Raw genomic sequence first — 10,865 nt, 5'->3', positions numbered from 1 at the left:
TTCTGATCTTCAGCAGGTTATCTGACCCACTTCTCAGACGGGGAAGTGAGTGCCCCTGGTGGGAGCACCAAGGAGATGACAGTGTGCAAATGACTTGGACATGAGGCAGACTGGCGGGTGCTGTAGGAGAGGCCCAGAGTGAGTGGGGGGGTTCCTGGGGAGGGGTCCCCTCTCATTAGGGAGATCAAGGAAAGAAAGGCACATGGCAGAGGAGGGGGTGCTGACTCAGGGACATAGGTGTTATGGGGGACACAGGAGACATACAAGGATTTTTTTCCTACTAAACAGGAGCTCAACCACATTCCCCTCCAAAACCCTTTATGGGATGCTGATGGTGTGCCAACCCTCTGCTGGCTACTGAGCCTGAGGAATAGGGTGCGTGGTCAGTAGCTCAGGAGAAAGCCTTGGAGTTGTATTGAACTTGGGTCAAAACTATGGGCAGGCGACTTGACCTCTCTGAACCTGAGCTTATCAACCAGTGCAATTGGGATAATAATCATGGAACCCCACAATTATTAATTATAATTCAGTTATTGATTATAGTATCTATGCATTAATTATATTAGAATTTGTCTTATATGATTCATTATACATCAATAATTATTAATACTATTTATGATGCTAATTAATTATTGGTTATGAGAAGGTGTCTCCAATTCCAGCATAATCACCCAGGGCCCCAGCTGCTGGGCCCCGAAGCCCATTGCTGCGTCTGCACTGAGGCCATGTTTCTTGCCTGCTCTCCACCAGCGATAGCACAGCAGGGACGCCAAAGCACATCGTTTCTGGGGAAACCAGGACCCTAGTGATGGCTGGCTTTGGCTGGAGGATTCCCTGGCAATTCTGCGAACCTTCCAGAGATTGCTCAGTAGTCCAGCAAACTTACACTCCTGTCCTCGTTCCTCTCAGTGGAGGCTGGGCATGGTCTGGTGGCTCCCCTATCCCCTCCCCCTTCCTCCCAGCTCGGCCTGGCTCCCCTCCTATTTTCTCTCATAAAGACATTTCTCCTAACAAGACCTTTGCCTGTCATTTTGGCATCTGTTTCTCAGAGGACCCAGACTAACATAACATCTGCCTCTTAGGTTGTGGTGAAGATCAAATGAAAAGTATCAAAGCTTGAGCACAATGCCGGGAACAGACCCCTCGCTAGCACACACCAGAGTAATTGGTGCCATTACTGTACCAGCGCATGCAGGTGGATTTAACTAAAAAGGAGAGTTTGGGTTTTGGAATTAGAAATGTGTCTTTCTGCCCCTTCCCTGCTTCATTTCCCCCTGCGTTCTCTACTCCCCCCACCACTCACTCCCCGACACATGTCCTTTTATAACAGTGGCAGCTGTGGTGGCCTGGGTGGGCAACCAGGTGGTTACCATTATGTGGCTTTGCCTGAGAAAGGGGGCACTAATGTTCTGCTGCAGGAATATTTAGACCCACTTGTGGTGGCTCATTAGCCCAGCAGAGAGGACCCCACCCATGCTGGGACCCCACCCATGCTGGGATCCCACCCATGCTGGCTCGTGGACTTGCTGGGAGGAAGTGTGAGTAGTTGGGTGGGTCACGAGGTGGGTGTTAGCAGCCAGGCAGAGTTGGGGGCCAAGGGAGGATGGTGGGAAGCCAGTGTGCCTTCTAGTAAAACAGGGGCCATGAGAAGGGAGGGTGAGTCACAGGGTTTCTCTCAAAACCCTGGTGCCCCTGATATTTAGAATGAGCTGAGAGAGGAGCCCGCCAGCCCCAGTTCTAAGAATGTGTCCCCCTTCCTCCCCTCCCACAGCTGCCAAAATTAATCAGGCCCCTGACTTTGGGGGTATTGCTCTCTTCTCTGAGAATAATTTTTCTTTTTCTCAAAGAAAACCGCTGGGTTATATCCCAGCAAAGGAGGCCGCAGAGATTAGGGCTGATTGGAAGGAAATGTGAGAGCAGTTGTGTCTAGTTTGGGTTTTAGCTAACCAGTGTCAACTCTCAGGCCAGTTCCAGGACATGTGAATGAAAGCCCAGTGAAGGAACCGCTCAGCCCGATTCAGAAGCCCCTGGTCCCCTTTGAGACAGTCTCTTCTATTTTGGATTTGGACCTCCAAAAACCCTGTGAGGTAGAGGTGTTACTACTCCACTTTACAGATTTATACACTGAGGCTCAGCTTGATAAGTATCTATTAAACAAGCGGTTGCAGGACCCTGATGTTCCACAGAAGTTTACAGCCCATTGGAACACCTCCCAAAGGCACAGAGGAGGCAGCCAAAGCCTCAGGCACAGAGAAGCTGTTTAGGGAACTACAGCAGTCATGGACCTGAAGGGCTGGAAGGGCTCAGCATTGGCCATTTTGTGCCCCTCCCCCAAGATGAAACGTTACTTCTTGAGATAAATGCACAACTCATTTCCCTTAGGTTTTGTTCATGGGCCACTTTTTCTATGATGCCTACCTTATTGCTCTATTTAAAACTGCAATCTTCTCTCCCATCCCTGCCTCCCCGTTCTGGGCACTCTGTTACCCTCCATGGCTTTATTTTTTAAAAATTGCTTGTTTTTATTAAAATATAATGCCCATAAAAAAGTTACCCTACACCCTAGCCGGTTCGGCTCAGTGGATAGAGCGTCAGCCTGGAAACTGAAGGGTCCCAGGTTCGATTCTGGTCAAGGGCACATGCCCGGGTTGTGGGCTCGGTCCCCAGTGGGAGACTTGCAGGAGGCAGCCGATCCATGATTCTCTCTCATCATGGATGTTTCTCTCTCTCCCTCTTCCTTCCTCTCTGAAATCAATAAAAATATATTTTAAAAAAGTTACCCTAGCCAGAACCGGTTTGGCTCAATGGATAGAGCGTCGGCCTGCGGACTCAAGGGTCCCGGGTTCGATTTCGGTCAAGGGCATGTACCTTGGTTGTGGGCACATCCCCAGTGGGGGGCGTGCAGGAGGCAGCTGATCGATGTTTCTCTCTCATCGATGTTTTTGGCTCTCTATCACTCTCCTTTCCTCTCTGTAAAAAATCAATAAAATATATTTAAAAAAAAAAGTTACCCTACTTAATTCCCCCACCCCCACTCTCCCATAGAACTGATCACCTTCTAATAATCTATATAATTTACTTATGTATAACGACTGGAATGGATGGTCAACAGGGCAGGAATTTGTGTCTGCTTTATTTACTGCTATATTCCCCAGCGTCTGGCACATAGTAGGCCCTCAAATATTGGCTGAACGTTGGCGGAAACCTTGTAGTGCCAGGCACTCTTTGTAGAGAATGCACATAACAGTTTCGTCAAGAGCAACACCAGGTGATGTCTGAGTAAGTGTCAAAGGGTGTGGTGGAGACAGCCACAGGCCTGGCGGGAGCAGGCTCCACAGCTCTATGACACACCCAGGAAGGCCTCCTGCACGAGGTTAGCTGGCACCCTGGTACTTTGAGCTCCCCTGTCACCGGAGATAGCACCTCCTTCCCTCTGTCAGCCCCAGTACCTCCACTACTGTTTCAGCCCATTTCCTCTTGTTCTGCCCTTAGTGGTCCTGTGGCAGTGACCGCACAAACCATTCCCACACATTTCATTCCTCAACCCCATGGCCCAGCAGGAGAGCTGAGGTGGCCAAAGACAAATTGCCCACAGGCTTGTGCAGCTCGGGAGGGGCGGGGGGAGAGGGGCAAGCTGAAAACTCTCGCTCTCAGAGTCGGTGGACTTGTGGAGTCAATCTCCTGACACCCCGCGGCCTGCTGTCAGCTGAGTGGATGGGTGAAGCTGAGGGTTAACAAATGCTCTGAGAAGTCCTAATTACCTAGCTTTTATCTAGACTGAATTTTGATTGTTATTTCACTTTCCTATTTATTTGCTTTAGTATTTGATTTTTATGCCACGTTTTCCCAAAGTGACAGTTCAAAACTTGTATTCAATGTGGTACAATTTAGCTGGGTACAAAAAAAAAAAAAAGAAATCAAGGGGGAGTGGGGAATGGAACAATATGGAGAGGAGTGTGCCCTGAAAGCTCTTACTAAGAAGCTGAGACCCGGACATGTAAACCCTGCTGGTGTCAGGCACTTGTCTGACTGTGTCTGCAATGAGCCACTCTGAGGGCAGCGCTGGGCCACAGCCCTGCCTTGGTGTAGGGGCATGTCCCTTGTTCGTGGGTCTACAGAAAGAAAGTGGATGTCACAGTTCTCATGGGGCCCAGCTCCTCATTGGCTTATATCATCACATGCCCTGCCAGGTGCACTCGAGAGCCGATGCGTGCTGCACATGCCGGGGGGTCTCCCTGAATCCAGAATCTCAGGGCCAGAGGCCTGTGAAGGGACACTGATGTTTCTCAAACTTTCCAGAATCATAAGACACCCAATAACATTTCATATGCTTCGCTCCTATACACCTTTTACTTAAAGAGCATCCCTGCCCCCAACCACTGAGTAGCTACATATAGAGCAAAACCCAAGGAGATGTAATTTCCTTAGGAATTGTGGTCCAAGAGTAGCATTTGATCTGTTTTTACCAACAGAAAATAATAAAACAATATTCTTTTTTCCCAACAGCACATTTGCCATTGTTTTTATAGGATCTAGAGTTCCATGAACTCTTACAGCTGAATTCACCAATCCCAGAGTTTACCCCCTCCCAGGAAGGAGTTCTGTAGCCTGGTTGGAACCCGCACCCTTTTCCTCTTGGTTTGTCCCTGGCGATTCCGAAAAGTGGTGCGCGGTGGCCTCTGGGGGGTCACCCTGGGCTGACTAATGACCTTTCAGCTGCAGAGCCCTGGCATGTACGGACCCTTTTCTAATTTGGAATCTACAACTTCCTATTTTTTCTCAAAGACAGCCTCCACGGTATTCAAGCCTCACTCACTAGATCCGAGGTTTCTTTCCACGGTGGCAGGAAAGGCCGGCTGTTTGCTAAAGATCCCGCTCCCCCTGGCCTTGTTGCTGGGCAGGTGCCGCTCAGTGACTTGTTTCTAATCATAGAAGGCGGGCCAAGTTTCAGCCCACCATTCCCGGGCCTGGCTGTTAAAACCTCCCCGTCCCTTTCCCTTCTTGCCTGATCTGCAGGCTGGGTATTGACATCCAGGCCAACCACGGAGGCCGTTTGTCTGTGACAACAAAGTGTAATTAAGAGTTTGCTTTCTGGCAGTGAACGTGGAGTTACATCTGGTCCTTCTCCTACCCTACAAACGTCAGCTTCTGACTTATGTTATTCCTGGTATTTGTGCATCTCTCCTTTCTCACTCTCACCCTCACTCCCAGTTTCTATGTGAAAGGCTGCCCACTGCTTCTCTCTACCTCAGAGCGGGGTGGAATGACAGCTTGTGACTCCAATGGTGTGCGAGCAAGTTCAGGAGAAGGCAACAGTCACGAGAATCCAGCAAACCTTCACTGGTCAGGTCCCACCTTTAAACTGCAAAAGCCACTTGTCAGGACTGTGGTTCAGGAGATATAGGAGTCAGGAAGAGTCTGTGGGTATGGGTGCTGAGTCGGATTTTAGAGGACATTCAGGGTCATGCCTGGGAGACCAAGTACTTCAGATCTGAAGGCTGATCCAAGAACAGAACAAGCAGCAGAGTCAGGGAGATTACCTGGGGTAGAGAAATTCAGGTTCACTCAGAAAAATGAAATGATGCTTTTGCATGGTGCCAATCTTGAGGGGAGAGGGCAGGTTCAAGGTCACTCTGGTGTGACCTTTTGGACTTCCAGTAGACTTGGTATATCTGGATTGCATCAAGGCATCCGAGAAAGTCTTATATCATCAATCTGTGGATAAGATATAGCTGCCTATTATTTGTAGCTGGGAGAAGGACCTTGATGGCTATCTGATGTGCTATGGCCTTGACTCACCATATTTAGTATTCTGTCAATCTAGGCAAAAGTATAGAAGCCAGGTTTATCGAAAGTTAGATCAATAGCCTTAAATATCTAAGAACAAAGCAAAGATGGATGAGCATCCCGTAAGTCATACATTTAGTTTAAAAAACTTCAGTGAACAACACAGACTGAGAATGAGGTAACTTAGTCATAGTTCAAATACAAAAGACTCGGGATTTTCGTTGATCTCAGGGTATCAGGTTCCTAGGGCTACTGTGAAATGTGAAAAACTACCACAAAGTAGATGCCTTGAGGCAGTAGAAATGTATTCTCTCCCAAGTCTGGAGTCTAGAAGTCCAAAATCAAGGACATGCTTACCCTGAAAGTCTAGGTGAGAACACTCCCGCCTTTTCTGGTTTTTGGTGGTTGCCAGCAATCTTTGATATTCCGTGGTTTGTGGCAGCATAGCTTTAATTCTGCCTCCGTCTTTACACGGCCTTCTTCCCTGTGTGTCTGTGTCTCTGTAGCCACGCTTTCCTTTTGTTATAAGGACACCAGTCATTGGATTCGGGCCCACCCTAACGACCTCATCTTAACTTGATTACACGTGCAAAGGCGACTTCCAAATAAGGTCACATTCACAGGTACTAGGGGGTTAGGACTGGAGCACATCTTCTTTTCTTTTCCTTTTCCTTTTTTTGCTCTTGTTTATTTTCATTTTTGTTATCATGAAACCATATCCGTATGTGAAACCTATCTGTATGGTTTAGAAGCAATACTAAAGCCAATGCCTGTGAACTCATAACCCAGGTTAGGAGATGTTTGTGATCATTTGTGGCGGCAGCCATGGAGGACCCACACAGGCTCCAGAGCTTTGAACAAACCTTTTGGGGAGACACAAGTCAACTCTCCACACCCAGGATGGCCAGCAATGTGGTGTGGCTGCTGCTGAAGGTTCTGTGGGACAGTGGTGAGGCCGTCTCCTGACAGGTGATCCTGTGGAAGGAGGGAGAGAGTCGGAACCTGCCTGGCCAGGCACATGCAGCGGACTTCCGCAGTCCTGGGCTCCTCCCGCTCCCCTTGGTTTCCATGATCGCACTCCACTTTCCCTCTGGCCTTTGTTTCTCCTTGGTCTCCGCTGCTGATACCTCTTCCTCAGCTCACGCATTCAATGATTGTATTCCCTGTTTTAAACCGTTTCATCTCATTCTACACATATTTTTCTGTGTTGACATCCTCTCCCATGACCCAGCTACCATTTATATATTGATGACTGCAGAGTCTTGTGGGCATGTCTCTTGAAATCCATTTAGACACCTTCACTTAGACATCTTCAAGTATCTCAGCTGAGTCTACCCAACCCTCGGATCTCCAGCTTCCTCATTCTTTACACCTGGGTCTCCACCAGGGTTTCCAACCATTTGCCTGTTTGTCTTAGATCAGTGGTTCTCAACCTTGGCTGCACATTAGAGTCACCAGGGAATCTTTTTAAAATCCTGATTTCTGGGCCGCATCCTCTGGAAATTCTGTTTCTTTGTGATGGGGTGGGGCCACAACATGAGTAACAAAGAAACAGAATTTCTGGAGGATGAGGCCCAGAAATCAGGATTTTAAAAAGATTCCCAGGTGACTCTAAGGTGCAGCCAAGGTTGAGAACCACTGTCTTCGATAGTCTTAATTTATCCCTTTTGGCCACTCTCCACATCCAGGCAGCCATCAGATCTCATTCACTACATCTGACCTATTACACAATTATGTCTATGTAAGTTCTTTTTATTTCCACTGCTGCTACTTTGGTTCAGGCCACTGTTGATTTCTTTTGGCTTGGATTACTGCACAGATTTTGAATTCGACTCCCTGTCTCCGGTCTTATTCTCTCTCAATTCACTTTCCATGCAGCAGCCAGAATGCAAATATGATGATGTTACTTCCTTGCTTAAAACCCTTCAATATGAGTCTTTAGGATATGAGTCAACCCTTTAACATGGCCTAATAGAAACTCTATGGCCTGATCCTGGTTTACATCTTAAGCCTCATAATCTTTCTATTCACTCTTCTTGTCTTTTTTTTTTTTTAAATCTTTATTGTCCAGATTATTACAGTTGTTCCTCTTTTTTCTCCCCATAGCTCCCCTCCCCCGGTTCCCACCCCACCCTCTGCCCTTACCCACCCCCACCACTGTCCTCATCCATAGGTGTATGACTTTTGTCCTGTCTCTTCTCGAACCCCCCACACCCCTTTCTCCCTGAGAATTGTCAGTTTGCTCTCTTTATATGCCCCTGGTTCTATTATATTCACCAGTTTATTCTGTTCATCAGATTTTTTATTCACTTGATTTTTAGATTCACTTGTTGATAGATGTGTATTTGTTGTTCATAATTTTTATCTTTACCTTTTTCTTCTTCTTCCTCTTCTTAAAGAAAACCTTTCAGCATTTCATATAATACTGGTTTGGTGGTGATGAACTCCTTTAGCTTTTTCTTATCTGTGAAGCTCTTTATCTGACCTTCAATTCTGAATGATAGCGTTGCTGGGTAAAGTAATCTTGGTTGTAGGTTCTTGCTATTCATCACTTTGAATATTTCTTGCCACTCCCTTCTGGCCTGCAAAGTTTCTGTTGAGAAATCAGCTGACAGTCATATGGGTACTCCCTTGTAGGTAACTGACTTTTTTTCTCTTGCTGCTTTTAAGATTCTCTCTTTGTCTTTTGCTCTTGGCATTTTTTTTTTTTATTTTTTTTTATTTTATTTTTTTTTTAATTTTTATTTTTTTTTATTTTTATTTTTTAATTAAATCTTTATTGTTCAGATTATTACATTTGTTCCTCTTTTTTTCCCCCCATAACTCCCCTCCTCCCAGTTCCTGCCCCACCATCCGCCCTCACTCCCCACCCACTGTCCTCATCCATAGGTGCACGATTTTTGTCCAGTCTCTTCCCGCATCTCCCACACCCCTTTCCCCCCCAAGAATAGTCAGTCCATTCCCTTTCTATGTTCCTGATTCTATTATAATCACCAGTTCATTCTGTTCATCGGATTATTTATTCACTTGATTCTTAGATTCACTTGTTGATAGATGCATATTTGTTGTTCATAATTTGTATCTTTACCTTTTTCTTCCTCTTCCTCTTCTTAAAGGATACCTTTCAGCATTTCATATAATCCTGGTTTGGTGGTGATGAACTCCTTTAGCTTTTCCTTATCTGTGAAGCTCTTTATCTGACCTTCAATTCTGAATGATAGCTTTGCTGGATAAAGTAATCTTGGTTGTAGGTTCTTGGTATTCATCACTTTGAATATTTCTTGCCACTCCCTTCTGGCCTGCAAAGTTTCTGTTGAGAAATCAGCTGACAGTCGTATGGGTATTCCCTTGTAGGTAACTGAGTCTCTTTCTCTTGCTGTTTTTAAGATTCTCTCTTTATCTTTTGCTCTTGGCATTTTAATTATGATGTGTCTTGGTGTGGTCCTCTTTGGATTCCTTTTGTTTGGGGTTCTCCGCGCTTCTTGGACCTGTAAGTCCATTTCTTTCACCAGGTGAGGGAAGTTTTCTGTCATTATTTCTTCAAATAGGTTTTCAATATCTTGCTCTCTCTCATCTTCTGGCACCCCTATAATTCTGATGTTGGTACGCCTGAAGCTGTCCCAGAGGCTCCTTACACTATCCTCGCATTTTTGGATTCTTTTTTCATTTTGCTTTTCCGGTTGGGTGTTTTTTGCTTCCTCGCATTTCAAATCATTGACTTGATTCTTGTGCTCCTCTGTTCTGCTGTCGGGAGTCTGTATAATATTCTTTATTTCAGTAAGTGTATGCTTAATTTCTAGTTGGTTCCCCAATATAACATCGAGGGTCTCATTTGTTTTCTTGTAGATCTCATTAAGTTTATCGGCGGCTTCTAAACAGTTCTTGAGAGACCTTAAAAGTGTGGTTCTGAACTCTAGATCTTCCATTGACAATTTTGTCCTGTTTCTTTGTCTCCGCATTTTGTTATGCTTCCTTGGTGCACCCCCTAGTGGTCTTTGTTCGTGGTTTTATAGTTAAATCTTGATTGTTGTAGCTAATTCCAGGGAGGGTTTGACCTCCAGGCCAAGTGGCTATGAGAATCAGCTGTGTCAGCAGTGAGAGAACTTCTGTCCTCTAGGGAGGTGCTAATCTGGCGTTTGCCTGAGGCTATCCGGCAAATGCCTGTGTTCAGGGCTTGGGCGGGGCGGGTCGCACAGGATCAACAGGGTGGGCCGGAGAGAGCAGTTATGGAGGCTCTCAGTCCTGTCCCCAGGGGCTCTGCCTCTCTGAGTCCCAGCACCCGCTGCAAAGCTCGGAGAGAAAGCTGCACTCGCTCTGACCGAAGCCAGACAGTCGCGCTTCTCCCGTTTGAGTCTGGGTCCCTAAAGACTCGCCCGGATCTGGAGCTCAGAGTCTATGACTTCCTCCCGATTGAAAACGCCAACCGCGCCCTCCGCCGCCAGCCCACTCCGCGCACTCCGCACCTCAGAATTTGACTTCAGCACTGCGCCTCCTCTGAGTGTCCGTATGCGTTTCTCTTTCCTCCTAGTTGTAGGACTTCCACTCAGCCAGCGTTCCAGTGGTTTTGGGTGATGTCCGTTCTGTCTTTTAGTTTCACTTTTGAAGTAGTTGTTCAAAGCAGCAAACTCCGGCGTTAACCTATGCCGCCATCTTGGTTCTCCGGCATTTTAATTATGATGTGTCTTGGTGTGGTCCTCTTTGGATTCCTTTTGTTTGGGGTTCTCTGCACTTCCTGGACTTGTAAGTCTATTTCTTTCACCAGGTAGGGGACGTTTTTTGTCACTATTTTTTCAAATAGGTTTTCAATATCTTGCTCTCTCTCATCTTCTGGCACCCCCATAATTTGGATGTTGGTTCACTTGAAGTTGTCCCAGAGGCTCCTTACACTATCTTTATATTTTTGATTCTTTTTTCTTTTCTGGTTGGGTGTTTTTTACTTCTTCGTACTTCAAATCTTTGACTTGATTCTTGTGATCCTCTAGTCTGCTATTGGATCTCTGTATAATATTCTTTATTTTAGTCAGTGTATGCTTAATTTCTAGTTGGTCCTTTTTTCATATCCTCGAGGGTCTCACTAG

The sequence above is a fragment of the Myotis nattereri genome (genome assembly GCF_964212035.1).
Source record: "Myotis nattereri genome assembly, chromosome: 18".
Lineage (NCBI taxonomy): Eukaryota > Metazoa > Chordata > Mammalia > Chiroptera > Vespertilionidae > Myotis > Myotis nattereri.
This window is presented reverse-complemented; position numbering follows the sequence as displayed.